The sequence below is a fragment of the Perognathus longimembris genome, chromosome 22, assembly GCF_023159225.1.
Source record: "Perognathus longimembris pacificus isolate PPM17 chromosome 22, ASM2315922v1, whole genome shotgun sequence".
NCBI lineage: Eukaryota > Metazoa > Chordata > Mammalia > Rodentia > Heteromyidae > Perognathus > Perognathus longimembris.
In genome coordinates, this window is record NC_063182.1 from 21,456,619 (window position 1) to 21,482,186 (window position 25,568).

At 35.8% G+C, this 25,568-nt stretch overlaps 1 long non-coding RNA gene across 1 annotated transcript; it reads right to left on the minus strand.

The window, feature by feature from the left end:
• Positions 1-4,500: 4,500 nt before the first annotated feature.
• On the minus strand, positions 4,501-23,773 carry LOC125339980. Its single transcript, XR_007208662.1, has 3 exons — positions 23,648-23,773; positions 19,354-19,355; positions 4,501-4,529 (listed from the first exon to the last, which is right to left on the minus strand). It is a non-coding gene; the product is annotated as an uncharacterized LOC125339980 (long non-coding RNA).
• Between the last annotated feature and the right edge of the window lie 1,795 nt (positions 23,774-25,568).

A 25,568-nucleotide genomic window follows, 5' to 3' on the forward strand; every position in this document is an offset into this window, starting at 1 on the left:
CAGATAGTATGCAGAGAGGAATATCAAGCTGTGTCCTTTCTTCCTTATGAGTGCTCATCCTATTTACTCCTGCAAAGTATCATCTTCTATTGTCCTCACATTAGAAGTTGGGTTACAAATAGAATAGTTCAATTCATAACAATGGGCAAATTTAGAATGGGTTAGATGTTTTCTATACTCCTTTCTTAAACTCCTACAATGATATTCCTTTTTGGAATATAATTTTATATTTATTATTGAGGTGTTGTACACAGGAGTTACCATTTCATAAGTCAGGTAATTAGTACATTTGCCTTTTTGGACAATGTCATCCCTTCCTTCACTTTCCTCCAGTTTTCCCCACATATCTCTGCTCACAAGTTACATAATTTATTTTCCCCATACTAGATACTGAATTGCATGATTGCATTTGTTTACCCTTCCTCTCTCCATTTCTGGCCCTCCCCTTTGCAACTCTGAAAAGACAAAACAAAAAGGATAAACAAACACCACCCACCACCAATATAACAACAAAATATGATCATTTAGTCCACTTTCCTAGTCTCTGCCCAGCCAATTTCCTTTAAAATCCCAGTAAAGGGGCTGGAAATATGGCCTAGTGGTAGAGTGCTTGCCTTGTATACATGAAGACCTGGATTTGATTCCTCAACACCACATATACAGAAACGGTCAGAAGTGGCACTGTGGCTCAAATGGCAGAGTGCTAGCCTTAAGCAAAAAGAAGCCAGGGACAGTGCTCAGGCCCTGAGTCCAAGCCCCAGGACTGGCACACACACACAAAAAAACCTCAGTAAAGTAGCATTAGCCTTCCAAAATAATCAGAAGTATATTTTTAGTGGTTACTATTATTGTATGTTTTACTTCTTTTTAGAAATTGGCAGGTCATAATGGTAAAGAAAGAAGTGATGCAGTGAAGGAGAGGAATTTAAGCCTATTTTGTGAAGTTACTCTTACAAATATAGCTTAAGCAGAAAAAGCTTTGAACAGCAGGAATCCCAGGACACAAGAGCCTGAATTAAACATGGGTACATAGTGAGATGCTGTTTGAAACAAAATAAAATGAAATGAAATGAAGCAAAACACAATCCTAGCTCAATAACCATGTTTAACTATTTTTCTGAGAAGCCTTTTATATATAAGCAAGATTGGGATGATTTAAACAATTGGATAGATTTCACTTTAAGTCTTTGGAAAGGGATTTTTAACTTAGGTTGATGTTAAAATATACTTGTTAATCTCAAACCTCATCGTTCCTTTAACTAAGATTTAACTAAAGAAAAAAGATTAGGTTCTGGCTTAAAAATGAAGATGTAAGCATTCCCAGTGAGTAACAAATATGGTATTCATTCCTGGAGAAATACTGTCTTCAAACATTCTCAGCTGAATTGCTTCTGAGTGACATTTTAGACATTTATATATTCCTGTTCAGAACTCAATAATGACATAGGTTAATTAGAGATAAGTAGTTTTACCTTGTGTTAGCCATCCTTTTGTCAGAATAAATTAACTTTTAGCTCTTCTTTTCTGGAATTCCCAACATCTGTAGTTACTGTTCTTGGGACATTCAATAGCCTCATAAAATTTAAAAACTCATTTGAAATTGGAAATAACACATTATTAGCAAAATTATTCAGCTTAATAATCATAGAGATTTGCTCAGATCATTGGAGATCAATCTAATTCAGGCACCACATGAGCTTGAATCTTTCTTGCTGTGTGGTCTGAAAAACATTCTGTTCTCCAAGTTTTCATGTTGTTATGGGGAACTCAATCAGCAAGATACAGAGAAGCCACATTTATAGAGGTTCCATAGGGAGTCTTTATTAGAAAGCCAGCAACTGCAGGAGGACTAGCATCACAAAGAACCCCCAACCCGAATGGAGTTATTACAAAGCTTAAAAAGCAAAAACTCCAAGGCAGATGTCACATGGTAGGAGGCTAGCGAAGCTTGTTCTACTGAAGCCAGCTATCTACAGTGAAGGATCAAGGACAACCAAGGGCAAGTATTGTCCAAAGTAAAACTTTCCTGGAACTAAACAACTCATGACACACCTGCAATTCAATGAATATTACCTCTATATTTTGTATCAACCCACAACACAACTGCAGATCAAAGCAATTCCTATATGACCTCTAGACTTCTTGGAAGTGGTTGAAAATTCTCCATTCTCTATTAAGATGCCAAAATGGCAATGAGGACAAGATGGAGTTACTTAGATCCAGTATCCATATTTCAGTGTTTTAATGGAACGATGATAATGATATCAACTTGAACTTGTGAAAATCAAAGGGGATAAAGTCTACAGTAGATTTCAAAATACACTGTTGGAATGTTTAGGATCACTAGGATTGATATAATTTTGAAAGATGATCCACAGGAAGATTTCACTTTCCCATTATTATTGTTAATGAATCCCTAAAATCCTGGAATCATTTCTCCTTATTTCTATGTACTTTTGCCTGAAAGAATATAAAATGTCAAAAACTTGTATGAGATGGGGTTGTGACCACCTCTGGGTCCCACAGTTCTCTGTATGATCCACGGAGCAAAGGAGTCAGTTAGCCTATCAAAAAATACAGCTCACTGGGGGCCTCCATAGAGCAATTCATGAGGCTCCTGGCAAGTCAACTGAAAAACTGGTGTGTGTTGTAATAGGTTTACTAGCAGTATAAGTTTTAGCTCTTTTGCTTTCATAGGGAAAAGTAATACTGTGGAGTTCATCAGAGGTAATTTGGGTAGTATTCAAACATTCAGCTTTAACTAGAGAGGCAATAATAGATTAGAGCTAGATTCTACTTGGGCAGAGCTTGTTTATCCTTGTCATTTTGGATTTAAGTAAAAAGTCTTCAGTTTTTTACTAGTTCTTAAATTTTTCCAAATTTGGGTAGAGCATTTGACCTATTTAGAGATAGATACAGTTAAGTAAGTAGATACAGATAAGTGAAGAGAATAGTGGTAGTTGTGTGTCAGTTCATCAAAATAAAGAAAGGAAGGGCAAGGGGACAGAGAAGAGTAAGCCTATGGGGGGACTAGGTCTACATGTGCCCCAGGAGACAAGGAACAAATGAGAATCTCATCGAGCTGAAGGAAATTGGGTTCAGTAGAGTCTCTCTTAAACAAAGATTGTATGTATTAAATTTTTTTAATTGGTGCTTTCCAGCAATTTCTTACCCTCCTCTTCCATGATCAATGACAACCTTCCCAAAAGGGACCCTTGTTTTAGTCACTTCCTTAAGAATTAAGTAAACTTGGAGGTGGACTTGAGGACAAGGCTAAGTTCCTGGGTGTTTTTGAGGAAAATGGAAGCCAAGATTCTGGAAAATCCCAGAATGATGGGTGAGGAGCTATCTTGCTGGGTCCTCTATTTGCTTGACTATTTTTATACAAGATTTCACGATGTAGTCCCAGTAGTCTTCAAACTGACTCCCATGTACTGGAATTACAAGTGCCAATGAAATAAGGATACCGGCTCTAAGTAACATACTTTGTCCTCACAGCCATTGTGGTGCCTTGTTGGGGTGGGGGTGGGGATAGGGGGCTTTTTCACACAGCTCTGAAAAACCTGGAGTTGAGCTAGGCCATTCTTTGAATTGCAGATGTCATGCTGTTTAGCCCCAAGAAAGCTTTGCTAGAGAGAATGATAGCTCTTGATTATTTCTCTATAAGGTCCACTTTGCTCAACCTCTGAGTATTTCCCTCTATGCTCTGCTTCAGATAGGTTGGGCTTGAGTATCCACCCCAAGTATATGGTTTTTGTCTTTTAAAGCCTTGTGTAGTGACATTCTGGGCTGCAAGTCTTTGTGATAGGAGTCCACCCGCAGTGGCTGGATTTCTAATAAAGACTCCCAATTTGACCTCTTAAGATGTGGCTTCCCCATTTCTTATGAGTGAATTCCCATGTAACACCATTCTTCCCAGACAAAGATTATATATTTATTTTATTGTTATTATAAAGGTGATGTACTGAGGCGTAACAGTTACATAAGCCAGGTAAAGACTCCCTTCCTTTTGGACAAGGGTGTCACCCCTTCCCTGTCTCTCTTCTAGTTTTTCCCTCCTGTCATCACCCACAAGTTTGTTTTCAACATAGTGTCTAGTGAGTACCACTGCTGCATTTGTTCACCTTTGTCCCTCCATTTCTGTTCCCTACTCCCTTACCCCCAGGAGCCTTTATTTTTAAGGAGAAAAGTGAAGCAACTTTATGGCTTTTAAGCACCACTAAATCCATTCCAACTTTCTTCTTTCTCTCTGATAATAAGAATCCTGGCACCACAGTTTATTTTATATATTGCATATTTGATCAATGTCCTTGTCTTGATCTATTTTTTTTTTTTTTTGCCAGTCCTTGGGCATGGACTCAGGGCCTGAGCACTGTCCCTGGCTTCTTTTTGCTCAAGGCTAGCACTCTGCCACTTGAGCCACAGCGCCACTTCTGGCCATTTTCTATATATGTGGTACTGGGGAATTGAACCCAGGGCTTCATGTATATGAGGCAGGCTCTCTTGCCACTAGGCCATATTCCCAGCCCCTGTCTTGATCTATTTTATGTTACTATAAGAAAATTCCTACCACTGGGTAATTTACATATAGAACAGAGGTTTATTCAGTATGCCAACAGCCAATATTTTCATATTTACTTGTCTATATACACACATACACATTTTTTGCTGTACCATTTGAAAATAAGTTGTATGCATCAACTCATCATTTATCATCTCTAAATATGTATCTTGAACAGAGGTACAGTCTCCCATTAACCACAATACCAGGTCTACATAGGACAATTAATAAGTTACATAATATTATCACTAAGCAGGCGTATTACAGTGGCTGGAGAACAAGGACCTCATCTGTATATCCCCAGTACTTAACTTGATGCAGGGCACTTATAAATGTTTTAGTATTTAATTAATTTAATACCTTCATAATTATTCATGACATAAAACTTAAGTAGCAGTCTTTGTGTAACTTTGAACATTCTGCATATCAACTTAATCATTGGCTTTTTATAAAATAATGCTGCAGTATAGTATAGTCCTAAAGATTAGAAGTAAAACTTAGTCCTTGGTATCTGAAGGTAATTAGCATTTTCAGATACAACCTGGAGAAGGAACACAAAATAAGTGAAATAAAACAGTAAAATAAACTAAAAAAATCCATACTTCATATGCAGCCTCTTTCAGACAGACAAAGGTTAATAAGCTGTATGATAAATATTAGTAGAGATACACAATACATGAAAGATCATGCACAATCCTTGTCCTATGGGAGTCCATTTCATATATGGTTGATGCAATCAGGTGGTGCAAAGCAGGCATTCAGAATGAAACATCATGTATTAAACAAGACAGATGAGAAGAAAGCATTACTAGATTGATATAATTTTATTCACTTTCAAAAGAAGCCGAATTCCCACGCTTAAACAGCTCCTGTATTTGAAGGGAAGAAAAAACAATCACAAACAAAAGAAAAGACAGACAGAGACTGTTTAGGGCACCAGAGAATTACTGACCCATGCACAGGCTTTATCAGAGTAACCTTTAAGTATGACAGCCTTAATGGATACCATAATCCCTCTTGCTATAATCAAATGCATTGCATTGCCAAAGGAAATTACTGAAATTACCAAAGAAGTCATCTATGATAGCAAACCTTCCATTGTAACAACATAAAAGTGTTCTAAGTTTCCAAATGAACTCAGAGAAAGTCCTTCTGAAGTCATTTTATTTTGAATTGTATTGTTTGGTGGGCACTTTAAAATATTACAAAGTTCATAGAAAAACATACTGTATGTGTCCCTTAAATTATATACTTTGACAAAAGGGAATATTGAGGAAAAGATCAAAACTAGATGTACCTTGCTAATTTATACCAGGCCACACCAATTTTGATATTTAAATGTTTAGACTCTCAGCAAATTTCAAATGGAATCAAAATTTTTATTTATGAAGTAGGGGCTAGTAAACTTTCTTATAATGAAATTTCATAATTATCTTTGTAAACATTTTCAAAAAATGAAGTAAATCAAATAAAGATTTCTTTTCTGTTTGAAATCATTAAATCAGTAAGCTAAAGATCCAGGAGAACAAAACTCCAGGAGAACAAAACTTATTGATGATTTAAAAAATTCTAGATATCTCTAACTTTCTCAGTAAAAATGCTAAGCACTTGCAATGTGAGCAGTTTCTCTTTACCTCAAATATTGTCAGATAGGGGCTGGGAATATGGCCTAGTGGCAAGAGTGCTTGCTTCATATACATAAAGCCCTGGGTTCTATTCCTCAGAACCACATATATAGAAAACGGTCAGAAGTGGCGCTGTGGCTCAAGTGGCAGAGTGCTAGCCTTAAGCAAAAAGAAGCCAGGGACAGTGCTCAGGCCCTGAGTCCAAGCCCCAGGACTGGCAAAAAAAAAAAAAGAAAGAAAAAAGATATTGTCAGATATCATTATTATTTTTAATCAAGCTTGAAATTTAAAAACAGAAGGATTTACTCTGTGTTGAACCTGGGTAAAATTGAAAGGGATTAGATGTCTTCAAAGACAATGCTTTGTTGCTCTGATTTCAGGGAAGAAAAATGCTTAATGAAATAAAATTTAAAAACCTGTTACCATGAGCCAAAAATACTGGCAGTGAAAGTGAATGATTTGGGGGAGACAGGGTAAGAAGAATTTATTCCCCTGATCTGCATCTTCAATGCCCAGTACCCACACCACTGGTATAATGCAGCCAAGTACTAGTACCCTTTGGGCTAGACACACTCAGGGGGCTTTCTTCCTGGAAGTGAGAAAGGGAGCAAAAAACAAACAAACAAACAAACAAAAAGCAGAGCATGCAAAGTTAGATACAACAGAGATCAAATGATCAGAAAGAAAAAAAATAGTTTAAAAACCATTAAACAGTAATTTGAGAGCCAAAGGATAACCATTATAGAAACATCTTTTAACTTAAAATACTTATATACTGCTTAATACTTAAAATTTCTCTTGAAAAACTGGAATGAGTTTAATATTTCTTTTTTGGAAAATATTTAATTATGAAAGTATTTTGCTTAATTTTAGATATTGAGAAGATTTTGTGCTATTTTGGATGAATATTTCACTGAAAGCACAAAGGATTGTATAAGAGGTTAAAGAGATTTCAATGTATATATCGTGAAAAATAAAGTCTGTCTGCTTGACAAGTAAAAAAATTCATAAGATGGACACAGACTATTTTTTTACACTTCCAAGCTATGTGTTTACCCACTCCCAAAGATTATTTTACAAAGTTCAGTAGGCAAAACATGCAGCAAACATTCTAATTGTTCCATGTTTGTGTTTGCATATTTGTGTATGAGTCTATGAGGACAGAGTCAGTCTACTTGCACAAAATGAAGAGAATAGTATTTTTCTCTGTGTATCTTTTGAAAGAACAAACTTCTGATCTCCATAGAGATAGTCGATGCCGGAATGAGTCTTCAAGGTTTTACTTGAATAATTTACCTTATGGAAGTAAAAGATTAGCCTGGCATAGAAATAATCTTTTGCAAGCAACTAGGTATTTATGAGAAAAAGGTTTATAAATATGTTCTGTGCTCTAAGCATCAACAAGGGCAATGATTTAGTTGAAGGCTTTACAAATACAGATGGGATGCAAAGTAAAGACTCAAATATCTTGTGGTGCTGTGTCAGTATTACCTTCTGGAAAGAAGAAGAGTGTTTTATTGTGAAAGTCTAAACAAACTGGTTAACTGCAGATTGCTGTTCAACAGCACATCAAAATCACCACCCTCACACAAATGATAGTTTATGTTATACTAATAGAGGTCATTTCTAGCATTTCTAAAGATGAGTACACCCGGACACAGTCCCAGAATTCTCATTTTTCAAATAAGGTATAATAGAATAAATAATCAAGTACTGTTAATCATTCTCTTTATGTTTTAAAACACAACATCTTTTATAATTAATATAAAATGTCATATTCAAGATAAGCTTAATTAGCATAATTTGTAATGACCTACTTTTTATGAGGCAAGCACTCTACCACTAGGCCATATTCCCAGCCCATGACCTACTTTTTATTAAGTGATCAAGCTAAAAGGATCTACATTATTAGTAGGTTGTTTTCCTAGATACAATTGTCAAATTATTTGACAATTGAGAATCTTAAAACACATTACTACAATTTGCTACTGTAGAAATAAACTTTTTTTTTACATTTATATTTATATTCTTTATTATGTGTTACAACCTGGAACATGCAAATTTCAACGAAAGGTATCTTAAAAACTGGTGGTTCTATCTTTAGCCTAATTTAGCTAGTTATTGTTAGAAAATTAGGAAACACTATGTATTGCCATTAATCAGTACGACAAAGATCAATCTAGAGTAGATAATTCAAAATGAAGGAGTAAAAAAGATATGCAGATGATAAAAAATATACTTCTATTAGTATGTATAATTGATTTACCTATTTAATTGTAGATCTTAAGGTAGCTTCTTCAATTATACCATCAAATTTTCAAATATTTATAAAGATATTTAAAATTATGTATAAGTGTTACTAGAATCAGTTATTGTTGATGCACTTTTTGCAATTCTTGCATACTTTTAGCAAAAGTTCCTTATTCATTTAAAAGCAGACTTTCTAAAATAATTTTTATTGAAGAATAACCTAATGTGGCATGACAAACATACCAGTCTATCAAGTTCTTATAAAGAACTTATTTAATATTTGTATTCAATTTCATTATAAAAAGTATATATATAAAGTGTTTAAAACTCATCTGTTTTTTATCTGTTTTCTTATTATGACTACATTTTAAAAATTTGTTTGAAAAATAGACAAAGTTGACAAAAATTTGTTAAAATCCCAAGCTCTATAATTAAAGCTGTATTTTCTTTTCAGTTTCACTGATATATAGTTAGTTTACTTCATGAAAAACATGCTCTGACTAATACACTTACTTCACTGGTAGCCACCTTCCTAGCTCGCAGAAGTGGAGACTTCCTGTGAATATGAATTGGTTCTGATAGCACTGGTTTAAACAACACAGCTTGATCAGTCTCATCTCTTTTAGAAGTATGAGGTTCATCATCATTATCAATTTTAAAAGATCTCCTGGGTTAATTCTGTGAGAAAAATATAATACACTTAAAATTCAATTTTATAAAATCTCTTCTGAGTTAGTCACAGTGGTAAAACACTATAATCTGAGCACTGCAGAAACTGAGGTAAGAGAATGAGGATTTCCAGGCTGCTGGGGGCTACATGGCAAGATCCTATACCAAAGGACCACTTACCCCATCCCCCCAAAATACTTCTTCAAATTCAAATTAAAAACAAATTCAAATACCAACTAATGTAATCACTATGTTTTTTGTCTGAAATGAATTAATATTAATTAAGCCCTATAACAATCTAATATACTAGGTAGTGTGAGAAAGATGACTGAGTCTTGATTTCAAAATATGTATATATTCTATGGAAAGTTAAACCAACAAAATTTCAAAAGACAATAGAAAAAGACATGTACTGCCAGGCACAGTGGCTCTCTGCCTGTAATCTCAACTACAAAGAAAGCAGAGACTAGGACTATGACAATTTCAGTTTCAGAATAACATGAGGAAAAGTTAAAGAGACTCCATGTAATAAAATAGTATTAGCATAGTGGCTTGTGCTTATAACCCAAGCTACATCAGAGGCATAGGTAGGAGAATCAAAGGCAAAAGTTTGAGATCTTATCTAAAACACAGCTAAAGCAAAAAAAAAAAAAAAAAAAAATAGAGGTAGAGGATTGCTCAAGGGGTTGAGTTCCTAACAAACATGAGGCCATAAGCTCAAACCAAAGGGTTAAATAAAATCTGGTACATGTAAAATATTCAGTTAAATTTCATGAAATATGCAAACAACAATAATAACAATTTACAACATGAAAGACTAGTTTTATTATATAGAAATGTTCTTAACCCAGGGACAAAATTTAAAACAGAGCTTTAAAATGTACAAATTTCAGATTAATTAAATTTGACTCCATATATTTCCAATAAATGTGATAATGCATAAAAATCATTCAATAATGTTAAATACTACACTTAATATATACTATGTACTAGGGGTTATTCTATGATACAGATACATAAAGCACAATCCCCATTCTAATATTTTTTTTTGTGGCAAGGGTCTTGGGATCTGGGTTTTGTGCTTGCTATAGCAGGTACTATATCAGCATTTTTTACTCTGGCTATTCCTTCCTTCCTTCCTTCCTTCCTTCCTTCCTCCTACCCTCCCTCCTTCCTTTCCCTCCTTCCCTCCCTCCCTCCCTTCTCTCCTTCCCTTCATTCATTCTCCTTTCCCTCCTCCTTCCTTCCTTTCTTTTTGTGTTGGTCTTGAGGCTTGAACTCAGGCTTGGGTGCTGTCCCTGAGTTTCTTTGCTCAAGGCAAGTACTTTACCACTTGAACCGAAACTTCACTTCCAGCTTTTGGGTGGTTAATGGAAGGTAAGTGTCACTTGAACTTTTCTGTTTAGGTTGGCTGGGAATCATGATCCTCAGATCTCAGCCTCCTGAGATGCTAGGATTATGGTTGTGAGCCATTTGGCTTTGCTCTGGTTATTTCTGACAAAGGGTCTCACTTTTTGCATCAGCCAGCCTAAACCCTGGTCCTACTATTTACATGTGACATAACAGCTGGGATAGCATGAGCATACCAACATGTCCAGCTTTTTCTGTTGAGATAAGGCCGTATGAACATTTTTGCCCAAGCTGGTCTGGGATTACAGTCCTCCTAATCTTACCTTCTCTTGGAGCTTTGATGAGCTCAGCTCAGTGAGTTGAGATGAGGTCATAAGCTATGATTGTGCTGAAGTGAGGACTGAACTCAAGTTTTCATGTTTTCTAGGCAAATACCCTACCACTTGAACCACACTGCCAACCCTTTTTTCTTTAGTTATTTTTCAGATATGGCCTCACATTTTAGCCAGGGCTTGTTTTGGATAATGACCATCTCTCTATGCTTTTTGGTATCTGGGTTAAAAACATATGCACTACCATGGTAGGTTTATTATTGATTGACAGACTTATTAACTTTTTGCCCAGGCAGGCCTTGAACTACAATCCTTATCTTTGCCTCCTGAGTAGCTCCAATTATAGGGATGGGTTACCATCATCATCAATATTCTAAAGCATTCTAAGGCTCCAAGTGTAAAGATTTACTGTAAATAATAATAATGACTGAGATTTAAAATATATTTTCTAAAACATATGTAAAGTGAAAATATAACAATAACATGGAAGAGTAAACAGAATGAAAATATTTCAAGATGTTCCCATTGCTTACTAAGTATTAAAAGTTCTTTTGGGGGCTGGGGATATAGCCTAGTGGCAAGAGTGCCTGCCTCGGATACACGAGGCCCTAGTTTCGATTCCCCAGCACCACATATACAGAAAACGGCCAGAAGCGGCGCTGTGGCTCAAGTGGCAGAGTGCTAGCCTTGAGCAGGAAGAAGCCAGGGACAGTGCTCAGGCCCTGAGTCCAAGGCCCAGGACTGGCCAAAAAAAAAAAAAAAAGTTCTTTTCACTTTAACAAGCAAATAATCCATATTTTTAGCTCAAGGCTAACCATTGAAATGATAGTAAAATAATGCAAAATTACCAGGCATCCTATTGGGGGAAAATAACTTCAAGGAAGTCAATAAGTGACCGGAAAAAAATTAAGAAGATGCAGAACAAATAGAAAAATAGTGAGTTGTTTAAGGTTATGTAATAAACCATCCCCAAAGTCAAGTTTTATTATTAAATGATAAAGACTATGAAACCAGCTAAAAAGTAAATTTAAATGTATTTTAAGATATCTTTCAATTCAACAGACCAGTTTCTAAGAAAACTGCACCTTGGTCAATGTCACTCTTTCAAAACTGATACATAAAGAAGACACACTATAAATAATAGGAATCTAGAAAGATTGAAAGTAAATGGGTAGAATGAAATAATGGAAAAAGAGATACCATTCAACCTTTCACAACTGAGATTTCACAAGAGAATTAAGTGCCAACACATTACCAGACAATACATATACTGTACACCCAGGATATTTCATTATACCATTTTATTATATCTGGAAGAATAGCTGGAAGAATATAATCACTAGAATTACTGTGTTATTTGAGAAACTTGAGAACAATTTACATACTAAGGGTAAGAAATTCTATAGAAATAAATTAGGAAACTATAGAGGATCAGTATGTATGAGAATAGAGTAAATATATGAGTAATAGGTATGTAGAAGAGTAAAAACTATGTGTGAGGTATGAATATGATTAATAAGAATATATGAAGAATACTTGAGCTTTTTCTAGAATGAAAGGTTCATTTATAATCATAAGAACCATTTGAATTCAAAGGCTCTAGGATCATTCATTTTCTTTTTTTTTAAGTTTTTATTATAAAACTGATGTACAGAGAGGTTACAGTTTCACACGTGGATCATTCATTTTCTATACTATCTTATAGTCTCATGGATGAGCTCCTGACAGAAATCAGCAATATTAAATCCTACTGAAGGAATACACTATCAAGTACAGACTCTAATTTAGTTTGTTAATTTTCTCTTTTATTTTTTTGAGACAATCTCCTTTTGTAGCCCAAGCTATCCTTCTGTTTGTGATCCTACTGCCTCAGCCTCCCGAGTGCTAATATTACAACTGTGCGCTACCATGTCTGGGCCTTTCTATAAGATATGTAGGTTACACAGTCCTCATTTTTCCTGGAAAACTTAATAAACATTTGTTTCCTTTCTCCCTAAATCCTCTTCTCATTATTTGTGAATTATTGAGTTAGGGGACCAGATCTCTGTCGGCAGTAAATTAGTTAAAGAAACTGAAAATGTGAATAAAAGTATTCCCAAATATTCTTTATGTAGTGGACTAACAAACAAACAATTTTATCAAGTTTAACACTGAAACTAAAGTGGGCCAGAGGAAAGCAAGGACAAGGGGCCATCTTTGAAAAGGGCAAGAGTGACTGAGCAGTGAGAGCCAGTGCCGCTCAGGAGAATATCACACTGCCCAGGTGGGAGGCTTGTTCCAGGGCCGTGATTCATGGACTCAGGTAAACTCAGCCAGAGGTGCCCCACCCCACCTTGCCCCAATGATACTGAGACTGCTGACTCTCCAGAAACCAGAAATTCAAAAATGAAACCAAAAGCAGCAAGCAGGTACAGCATGGAACAATCAGACAGAAGAGTAAATATTTCCCGAGACAGATAAACAACCCCTTTACAGAGGATGCCCAACTTCCAAATCCCACCTGCAAACTGAGCTCAATTCCACAGCCAGCTCCGCTCAGGGAAAGTCACCCCAGAGCCCAGGAGGGGGTAACCTACGCCCAGACACGGGACTGTCAGCTAGGTAAACCAGGCCGAAGGTGCTCTGCCCTGCTGAGTCTGCAGCCTATTCAGAGCCAGGCATTAAAGGCAGTGGCCCCACAGGAGACAGGAGGATCCAGACTGTTCAGCGTCTCCCAACTACAGAGGATACCCAAGTCCTACCTGCAAGCTATGCAAACCACAGAGACCCAGGATTTAACTAACAGGGGAGGAAGGTCAGAGCAGATACACCCCTGCAAGCTGAAAGCAAATCTAACCAGCCAAACATCAGGAAAATAGACTAGACCATCGCAAGGAAACCAGAGACTGAAGAGAGCCCACCAAAACAAGGACGACTCCATTAAAAAAATTATTTTTCATTTTTGAGTTGTTGTTTGTTTTTTGTTTTCTGTTTTTTATTTGTTTGTTTTACTGGGATTTTTTTTTTGGTAATATTATTTTGCTTACTGTGTTTGTTTTCCTGTATTTTTTCTGTGTTTCTCTTTTCACATTTTCTTTCTTTAAAATTTCTTTCCTTTGACTAAAACCTTACTCTTTCAGTTTTGTCTTGTTTTATTGTTTTTATTGGCATCAAGCATATATGAGGAGAATTGTAGACAGATGTTTAAAAAATAGTAAATTATAAAGTAGAGTATTTAGAATTAACTGATATATTTAAATTTATAGCAAAATTTAATCTGATATAATCATTGTGTTTCAAGGTAATCTAGGCATAAATATGAAGTAATTCATATCATTGGTTTTTATCGCTATTGTTTTTACAAATCTAAAGCATTCTTTTGGTTGTTCCTCCCATTGAATAATTGAATGCATCAGTCATTTACAAAGATCATTCATATGCATACATATAACTCCTATGAGAGACCTTAGTAGCTATCTTAGTAGCTCTTCCATCTCCTTCCACACAAGAATTGTGTCACTTTAGTAGTGTATGGACAGGCCAGAAATTGAGGAGTCCAGTCAAATAAGTATAGATTTTCACATAATCACATGTGATTGGGAAAAGTCTTCATACCAGTCATCATCTTTTTTCTTGAGTGTCTTGTTGGGGATTCATCTTGGCCTTAAGGGGGGAAGGGCGAGGAGAGCGCTCCTGAGACTCTGCCCTTCCCCCAGCCCTGGGGCAGTGTGGAAGTGAGCCACACCTATCTCCTTCTGGGTCCAGAACCAGAAGGGGTAGCTTTGAGACCACCCCCCACCTTGCACCAGCGAGCACGTGTGCTCTCCTTTTGCGGGCTTTGCCCAGAGGGCGGTACTATGGGAAGTGACGTTAGCCCATGAGGGAGGTCCTTGGGAGTTGCTCTTGGATGGACAAGCTCGCCAGCCTATCGCCAGCTCATGCTCAATCCTCGTCATCATTACTATATTACTGTGAGCCCCTCCCGATTAAATTGGATTGCTCTCCAAAGCGTTTCTGAGATCCGACTGCACCTGGCTTCACTGGTGGGTAAGGAGAGAGGAAAAGGGGATCTCATTCGGCCACGTGCACCTTAGGCTAGCCTGTTTCCCTTTGCTCCACTTTGGCTGCCCGCTGGTCGGGTGCCCAGGGGAGAGGGTGAAAAGGGGAGCACTGATAAGGAAGTAAGCTTAGCATCCCCGCACCAGGGGAGGTAAATCTATCCCTGCAGTGTCTGTTTTGTCTTCCTTATCTCTTCTATTTAGTCTGTATAGACAGCTTTGGATCAACTTAAGACAGCTGAAATCAAGTCCTTGTTCTGTGTGATAATGACGATAAAGAGGAAGGAGTGGTGCACATAATCTTACAGGCAGAGAAAATGGTTTGATTTTTTGACACCTAAAATTCTTGGAGTTAAAAAGATAAAGAAAAATGATAATACCAGGCACAATCTTTCTTTTATCTCTTGCCCTTAACTTCAAAGAATGAAAAGCCTATAGTACTTTTTTTCCATCAAAGATAACTATTATATCACTATATGATTTACAGAGAATTTTCCCTTCCTCGTCTTTCAAATCTTTCTCACAAACTTATTATTTTAACAAAAGGCAATTCTTTTTACTTCTTAATAAGAGATAAAAATTCAAATTCAAATTCACCAGAGAATACATTGCTATGTATGAGTTTTATTCAAACTATAAAATCATTGTTAGCATATCCTTACCTATATTTTTGAGAAGCAACCAGAAAGCAAGCAAGAATTACCTTGTTTGATAGGAAAATGTAGTCAAGAGAGAAATAAGTGAGCCAACCTGCCTGTAATCACATCATTAGACAAGCTGAGACAAGGAGGATATCCATTTCTAGGTCATCCTAAACTCACAGCCACAATTTATCTTAAACAAAAGAAAAAAAAAAGGAAAAACTTAAAAAAATGAAACTTTTTGATCAAAGTATTTTATGGAATACTCAACTTCTGTCTACCTTTGTTTTTTGACAGATAAGCGTATACTTTCTGTGGCTATGTATTTGCCATATTATTTGAAATTGTATTAAATAATTATTCTTAATCGTGTTGGGAATTTTAGCTTTGAAAAAGTTAGTAATCTGTGACCAATACTTTATAACTAAGTATTAATTTTGAGAAGATTTTTGTGAAAATAATACATAAGTGAAAACTGATAACTTAGTGGACATTTTTTGGGGGTAATTTTTAATCCTTTTTTTCTCCTATGATATTTTTTCTTTCAATTTTTTTATTGTCAAAATGTGATACTGAGGGGTTACAGATTCATATAAAACGCAGTGAGTACATTTCTTGTTCTACTTGTTACCTCCTCCCTCATTTCACCACTCCCATTTCCCTCTCCCTCCAAGAGTCGTCCAGTTGGTTTACATCAAATGGTTTCTAAGTGTTGCTTTTAGAATGGTTTGTCTTTTTGTTCTTTGTCTTTCGATTTGGGTATTCTCTCTCCTTTACCCAGTTCTATTACCCTCATCAGACAATATCCAGGATGTAGTACAGTACTAGTGAGGGTACAGGCACAGGAAAGGACTACATGAGAAACAAAACTAGACAAACCACTCAGTCAAACAAACTGACAAGGAGAAAAAAAGTAGTACGAGTCCACATGGCATGTTGAGAATAATTACAACAGTGGTATAACTCTTGTTTCCATAACATGGAGTTCATTTCATTTCCCATCTACTTATGTGGTCATATGGGTGTAGTTATTGGGGTATTTTGGTCTTCTACCGTGACTAGCCTATTCGTGTACTAGCTATTCCCTATGAGGGACACCATAGGGTTTATGTTTCTTTGGGTCTGGGTCATTTCACTTAGTATGACTTTTTCCAATTGCTTCCATTTCCTTATGAATGGGGCAGTGTCATTCCTTCTGATAGAGGCATAAAATTCCATTGTGTACATGTACCACATTTTCCTTATCCACTCATCTACTGAGGGGCATCTAGGTTGGTACCATGTTTTAGTGATGACAAGTTGGGTTGTGATGGACATAATTGTGCTGGTGGCTTTAGTGTGGTCTTCCTTTAAAAAAGTGGGGCTGCAGGGTTGTAGGGAGCTCTATGTTAGGAGCCTTCTTAGGGACCTCCACACTGCTTTCCAGAGGGGTTGAACAAGTTTGCATTCCCACCAACAATTTAGTAGAGTTCCCTTTGGGCCACATCCTCTCCAGCATTTGTTATTATTATAAGATTTCCTGATATTAGACATTCTTACTGGGGTGAGGTGGTATTTCAATGTTGTTTTGATTTGCATTTCTTTATGGCCAGTGATGTAGAGCACTTTTTCATGTGACTCTTGGCCATTCTCATTTCCTCTTTAGGGAAGTCACTTTTTAGGTCTTCAGCTCATTTGTTGAGAGGGCTGTTGCTTCTTTGATTGTTTTGGTGGAATTTAACTTTTTGAGTTCTGTGAATATTCTAGATATCAGGTCTTTGTCCGTTGTATGGCTGGTGAAGATCTTTTCCCAATCTGTGGGATTTCTATTTATCTTAGGAGCTATATCCTTTGCCCTGCAGAAGATTTGCAGTTTGATAAAGTCCCACTTGTCTAGCCTTTCTTTGATTTGTTGCATTTCTGGGCCTTTGTTGAGGAAGTTTCTTCCAGTGCCAAGGAGTCATAGAGTTTCTCCTATTTCTTCTTGTAAATTTTCAGGGTGTCTGATTTTATGTCCAGGTCTTTGATCCATTTGGAGTTGATTTTGGTGCAGGGTGATATATAGGAGTCTAGTTGTAGTTTGTAACAGGTGCTGACCAAGTTTTGCCTACACCATTTGTTGAAGAGGCTGTCTTTGTTCCAACCAATATTTTTAGCTTCTTTGTCAAAGATTAGGTAGCTGTAGGTCTGTGGGTTCATTTCTGGATCTTCAATTCTGTTCCATTGGTCCTCAGGTCTATTCTTGTACCAGTACCAAGCTGTTTTTATTACTATAGCTTTGTAGTACAATTTAAAGTTTGGTATTGATAGTCCTCCTGCACTGTTCTTTTTACTTAGGATTGTTTTTTATATTGTTTTTTATTGTTCCATATTAATTTATGAATTGCTTCCTCTATCTCATTAAAGAATGATGTTGGGATATTGATGGGTATTGCATTGAATTTGTAGATAGCTTTTGGTAATATTGACATTTTCATGATGTTAATCCTCACAATCCAGGAGCATGGGAGGTTTTCTCATTTCCTTAGTTATGCCTTAATTTCCTTTTTTAGATTTTTTAAGTTCCTATCATAGAGTTCTTTCACTTCTTTGGTTAATGTTATTCCTAGGTATTTTATGTTATTTGAGGCTATTGCAAATGTGTTGATTTTCTAATTTCAGCCTCACTCTTCAGGTTGTTAGAGTATATAACAGCCATTGATTTTGGAGGATTTATTTTATATCCTTCTACTTTGCCAAAGTTTTGGATCAGGAGTAGAGTCTATGGGGTTCTTTAGGTATAGGATCATATCATCTACGAAGAGAGAAAATTTAACTTCAGCTTTTCCTATTTGGATCCACTTTATGTTTTCTTTTTGCCTAATTATTCTAGCTAGGAATTCTAGTACTATATTGAAGAGGAGAGGAGAGAGTGGACATCCCTGCAGTCCCATTTCCTGGCTTTCAGACCATTTTCCCAGCCTGGCCCTGTTCGGGCAGGGTTGGAGGGGTTACCCTGGAGATTTTCCGGCTCCATGCAAATCATAGGCTTTTCTTTCTTTGTTCGTTTTTGTTTCCTGAGTTACTCTGATCTGGTTGTTAGGTTTGCCGGTCTCTTGATGGGGCATTTGGTGTTGGAGTTCCCAGTTTACTATTTGGTTGTAGTGAGTTGGGGCGCCTCCCTATTGTTTTGGTGCTATCTTCCTCCCCACTTAAACTCAATTTCTTACCCAGGTATTTATACCAAGTACTTATCCAAGTCTAAAAGAATACAGGTAATGGCATATGCCTATAGTGATATTTTATATTTAAAAATATATGCAAAGCATGCACTCTACCACATGTATGTTACAATAGTCTGTTGGTATCCATGTATGTACCAAGGAGACTACATTAAGGAAAGAGCATTCATTCTTCGTACACATAGAATTAAATAAACTGCAGTTACTTAGCTTATTTTTCTTAAAGTGCTGCCTAACTTCTGCTAAGCACATGTTACTTTTCAGCAAATCTAAAATTTTTACATTATTACTTAAATTAAGCACATTGTATGCCCTTTCACTTTGGAAGACTGTCATAACTTTCATCCTTCTTTTGGGTACTATTTGAGTTTTAGGAATCATATTTTCACTAAATTAAGTGCAGAGAAATACTCAGAAAATATTACAGTGCTTTAAGTGCAACTAATAAGCTTTCACATGTATTTACTGAATACTTGTCTACATCAGCCAAGTTGCAAAAGGAGCAAATGGAATTGTTTTTAAGTTTTGAATTTTTTAATTTTTCAAAATTTGACCACACTTAGCCAAAATATGTGTAACAATGTTTTGTTTTGTTTTTCCAGTCCTGGGGCTTGGGACTCAGGGCCAAAGCCCTGTCCCCAGCTTCTTTTTTCTCAAGGCTAGCATGCTATCTCTTGAGCCACAGCACCACTTCTGGCTTTTTCTGTGTATATGGTGTTGGGGAATCAAACTCAGGGCTTCTTGCATGCTAGACAAACACTCTACAACTAATCCACATTCCCAGCCCCATATTTTCAAATAAAATGATCTTACTGTATATATTATCTAATATATATTAGTAGTTCTTTGTTATCTTTTTATACAATAGCAAGTATTGCATCTTATTGTTTTACATTTTTTGTTTTCTTTTTTGCCTGTCCTGGGGCTTGAACTCGGTGCTTGGGCACTGTCCTTAAGCTTCCTTTGCTCAGGGCTTGCACTCTACCTCTTGAGCTGCAGCGCCACTGGCAGCTTTTTCGGTGCATGTGGTACTGAGGAATAGAACCCAGGGTTCCATGCATGGTAGGCAATCAATTTACCATTAAGCAACATTCCCAGCCCTGTTTTACATTTTTTATTCCACTTAAAAATCTAGTACAAGCCTGGAGTCTGTGGCTCACATATGTAACCCTAACTGAAATATCAAGATTGCAGTTCAGAGCCAGTCTGGGTAAGAAAGTCTGTGAGGATCTCCTAGTAAGCACCAAAAAAAAAAAAAAAAAAAAAAAAAAAAAACCCTGTAAGTGGAATTGTGACTTGAGTAGTAGAGTTCTAGCTCAAGGACAGCGTCCTGGCCCTGAGTTCGAATATTAGGGCAAGCACAAAACAAAAATTGTAGTAAAGAGGCGAAGCATAGTGGCATATGCCTCTAATCCTAGCACTCAGGAGCCTGAGACAAGAGGATAGGAAATTGAAGGCCAATGTTCGTGATAAAAATAAAGTTGAAACCAAATTAAACAGCATAGTGTGACTTCGTTTCAAAAACAAAACAAAACTTTAATATTCAACATTTCAATGTAAATCTTAATCAGATTTTCAAGTCATATATACTTTTTTTTTTTTTTTTTTTTTTTGCCAGTCCGGGGGCTTAGACTCAGGGCCTGAGCACTGTCCCTGGCTTCTTTGTGCTCAAGGCTAACACTCTGCCACTTGAGTCACAGCGCCCCTTCTGGCAGTTTTCTGTATATGTGGTGCTGGGGAATTGAACCCAGGGCCTCATGAATATGAGGCAAGCACTCTTGCAACTAGGCCATATCCCCAGCCCCTCAAGTCATATATACTGAAAACGTAATTTGTTGTAAATATACAGCTTTACCATAGTGAAACACTGGAGCTTATGCTATGTAGATGGTCCAAGTTGGAGAAAGACTTTAAAACAAAGAATGGAATATATGATATCAGTAAAATCCCTGACATATACGACTGTATAAAATATGATGTCCAGCATAATGGTTCCTTTAAATTAGAAAATACAATGGAATTATATAGGCTCTCAAAGGCATTAGCAGATGTTATCCCTCAAGCAAGTTATTCTTCAGATTTGGTTTTCTTATATTAATGTATAAACATATATTTTAAAATTTGTATTACCGTAGGATAAGAGATAGTTGACTTTCATAATCCTGGATAAGCCATAACTTTCATGAATTTATATTATAACCTTTTTATTGTTGATAATATACATATTAGCTGTTTGGACAATTTAATTATAGTAACTTTTTAAGTAGATTTTATTAACTAGAATAATTTTAAGTTCACAGAAAATTGACTGGGAAGGAAAAGAACTTACAAACTCCCACTCTACCTAAATGTCACAACTACTGAAACTACGTTGGCATGTTATTTAAATTAAGATGTGATATCATATAAGTAGATTATCTACATATTGGCACTAGAATTTTTTTTTGGTATTATATATTCTATGGTTTTGGAAAAAAAATGCTGTCACACAGAGAATTAACTTAAAATAATAAACAAACTTATTATGAAGCACATGATATAAAAAATATGTTGGGAGTAAAAACATTCCAGATGTCACGTTAAGATCTTTTTCTAACTTAATACTAAAATAATTTGGGTATTACAAAGTTGAGATTGGAGTGGATCAGTTATTCCAACTGTGAACTAAAGTTTGAAATCAACAAAGTATATGCTATATTCCCTAATATACTTTTTGAATATTAAATATGTATAATATATAATGTCAGTGTTTCTTGATATTCACAGAAAGTCCAAGTAAATGTGATAAATTTAAAAAGTGGGAATTTAAAGCCGACCTGTAGATATTTATGTATATGGTGTTACCTATATATTTTATATGAAAGGGCAGCTATATATTTGGACATTTATACAAGGTATGTGTACAGTTAAAATTGATTTATCTAAATTTACATATGACCACAATGGTCTATACAAATCATTTTAGCAGTTAAGATAATTTTAATTATACTAGATATTTAGGCTATTATAGGTTTAACATTTCCCTTTTATCATCAGTAAATTACTATGCTGGTTTAAAATTATGCTTTAAAATATTCATGAGAGCATGATAATACATATGAATATTTAAAGCTTATATTTGATAGTAAAAATTTCTTAATTAAGACAACACGCATTTTTTGAGTTTGAAGATAGTTACTTTCATTAATTATATATTATGAAATGTGGAAAATTTGTGCCATAAATTCCAACACACTGTCATGGAAATCATCACACAAAGATTAAGCCTAATCTGCCATCTTAACCATTTCTGTTTATGTCAGACATATTGTAACTAAATATGAGTCCAAATCTAAGAATTGGTGTTAAAAGATGGTAGCAGATAAGCAAAAATGTCACTCTTTTAAGAGTGAAACATTGTATATACATATATACCTTTTGTATACCCAACTCACAGTCATCTATAGTGGCAAAATTATTGACGTAGGAAAATAAGCTTTACTTTAAAAAAACCTAACCCCAAGATCTGTCATCTATTCTGAGGTTTGGCATCTATCTTTATGGAGTTATCTGTTGGCAGGCAATAGCTTTTAAGCAAAAGTGTTTGAAAATGAACGTGGAGCAGCTGTGTGTGTGTGTGTGTGTGTGTGTGTGTGTGTGAATTCCTGCTAGGATATTCTCCTTCCTTTCTGCCTGAGTCCCCACACCTCACAGTATTCCCTATCTCTTTCCACTGCTATCATTCACACAAATCACAGATTTCCTTTTTTCATACAAATCAATTTATAACCTGTGATTTTGAAGCTAATTTCATCACAATTACTATAAAATTGTTACCCTATCTAGATATTTCATATATCACCAATTCCTTACAGTTCTAATTAATTCATGATTATAGACATCAAGTTTGATCATTCTGTGGATTCTCTTCTTACCACCAGTTAGAACTTTAAACTATTGGGAAAAGTCTGAGTCTAATAATGTATTGGACTTTTTTCTCTGACATCACAATGGTTAAATGGTTAAAATTCTCTTGATTTAAGTTTATATTTCTTTTTATGTTAATTGCCCGGTCTATATTTTAGTTTTCCTAACTTCAGTCCATCTCTCTTTTAATGTATTACATTGAGTACTACTCACAAAAGATTGTATTCCTTTGTTCATTCTGTCCTTTTCAGAAGTTTCTTGTTTTGTCAGTTTCACCACAAAATACATTATCTTATTCCTGACAGTTTGAAAATAGTATGTTTGCAGTTGCAGAAATGTCACACTCTCAAGTTCTGTAATGTTCCAACAAGTTTTATAATACAATATTTATACAATACAATATTTAATAATACAATCTTGCTAAAATTCTTTATTTCAACAGTTTGTATAGAGTGCTTTATGATTATACCCCTTGTCTAATATTATGTATTTTCTCTCAGGAATATGGTATAGCTAAAGCTGAAAAACTGGAGATTGCCAAAGGCTACTGTACTCCTCTAGTTAGAAAAGTTTGCTCAGATCTTCAGAGGACACAAGATGATGACACTAAATAAACTCCATTGTGTGTAAGAAACTGTGCTAGTTGCTTAAGTCCATACGCATATAATTCAATTTGAAATTAATTTTTGATGTTTTTGTGTAGAAGTCAGGTGTGTATAATTTGGTAAATTGTAGAAATAAATTGCCTAGAGATTCCTAATTTGGTTTTTGTAGTGCTAGGGTTGGGATCCAGGATCCTTACATATGCTTGGGAAATACTGCCCATGAGTGGCATCTCCAGTCCTAGGCCTTTTGAGATAGGATCTCACTATGTAAATTAGGCTAACCTTGAACTTGATATCCCCCTGCCTCTATTTCCTAAATACCAGAGTTACAGAAATGACCCACATTGATGCGTATTTGGAGAAAATGTGAAGTGAACTGGGAAAAGAAGATGTATATCCTCATTTACATAGGGTCATCAATGTGTGCCCTGTGGAGGAACATCAATGTCTGAGAATATTTAGATCTAAGACCACTGATGATCTCTTTATAGTGAACTTAATTACTACAGTTCATTCTTTTCACTTTTATTTAATCAACATTTATTTATTGAACATTATATTCTTTTCCTGAAACACAAAGTAGAGTGGGCTTAACCCTTCCCTTGCCCATCGCTTATCAAAATAAGTCCTTTGTTATGGTTGGAAGAATGATAGATTTATATATTTGCGGTTTTTCTAATAGAGTTAAATTCCATCTTATTCACTAATTTTGATACTTAATAATTTTTGGCTACTTATGTTTTAACACTGTCTACTTCTATCTTTAAGTATTCTACAGGTGTTTTGTCTCCTGATCATCATGTTCATACTAGATTACATTTTACCAGTGAAAGCCATGTATATTCTTTACTGTCTATACTTTGCTGTGGTGTCTTATGTGATGTAAGTATAATAAATTCTTCCAGTTTAAGTGATAATTCTCTTTCCTTGAATTTGTAATAAAGTTGAGACCTTATCTGGGATTGTCAACTAGAGTAACAATATCAGACCACTTCGTATGACTTGCTTCCTTAAAATGCATTTGAGTCTCAAGAAAGAGCTTCCTAGGATAGCAAGAAGCAAGTGTGTAGCATTTTTGTGCCCTAACTTCTGAAGTCCTAGAGGTCATTTTACTGAAGCCTTTTGGTCAAGGCAGACACAGAAACATGTGTCCAGATTCAAAACATAGAAATTAACCCACATTCCTAAATAAGTAGAGTATTACTACAAAAGGGATAGGCAGGATAAACAACTGTAGTGGCCAATTCTGAAAAACACATTCTGGCTCAATGTGCTTATTCACCAAAACAATTTATATTTTTCCCACAAGGAAAGTTCACTTAGTCTTTCCCCTCAGTATCACTCCTCTAGGTATATCCTTTACCACATAAACTGAAGAGTCTAGGATTTTATCTCTATACTCACAAAAAGGTAAATGTTGAATGCATAAGATGATGCTAAGTAAAATGAACTCCACATTATGGAAATGAGTGTTATATCACTGTTGTAATTACTTTCAACATGCCATGTGAAACAGTAGCTTCATTTGTTGATGATCCTTTTGTATCCCCTTCCTGTGGTTGTACCCGTGCTATTACTGTATCTCATTTGAGTATCCTGGATACTGTATACACTGGTATTAGAACTAGGGAAGTGAAAAGGAATATCAAAATAGAGATACAAAGGATAAAAAGACAAACAACTGGGGCTGGGGATATAGCCTAGTGGCAAGAGTGCCTGCCTCGGATACATGAGGCCCTAGGTTCGATTCCCCAGCACCACATATACAGAAAACGGCCAGAAGCGGCGCTGTGGCTCAAGTGGCAGAGTGCTAGCCTTGAGCGGGAAGAAGCCAGGGACAGTGCTCAGGCCCTGAGTCCAAGGCCCAGGACTGGCCAAAAAAAAAAAAAAAAAAAAAAAAAAAAACAACTCCAAAAGAAATACTTCCAAAACCATTTGGTATAAACCAACTGAACAACTCGTGGGGGGAGAGGGAAAGGGGAGGGAGAGGGGGGAATGAGGGAGGAGGTAACAAATAGTACAAGAAATGTACCCATGGCCTAACGTTTGAAACTGTAAAAAAATAAATAAAATACAAAAAAGAAACCCTCCAGGGTATCTTCTAATTAAGAAAAAAAGGGAAAATTTTTCCCTTATTTTTTCAGTATATATTGCTATTCACAATTGTATACAAAGTGATCTTTAAAAGAAAACCTTTTCATACTAATAAATAAATTTCAGTGATAATTTGCAATATGTCTATATCATTACTAGGCCTTGGGAATAATTAGGACCAAAATTGTCCTAAGGCTATTTTAGTGTTCTACTACCATTGGAATTTCAAATTATAGCTGGCTGCTGATGGCTCGCACCTGTAATCGTAGCTACCTAGAGGTTGAGATTAAGGCAAAAG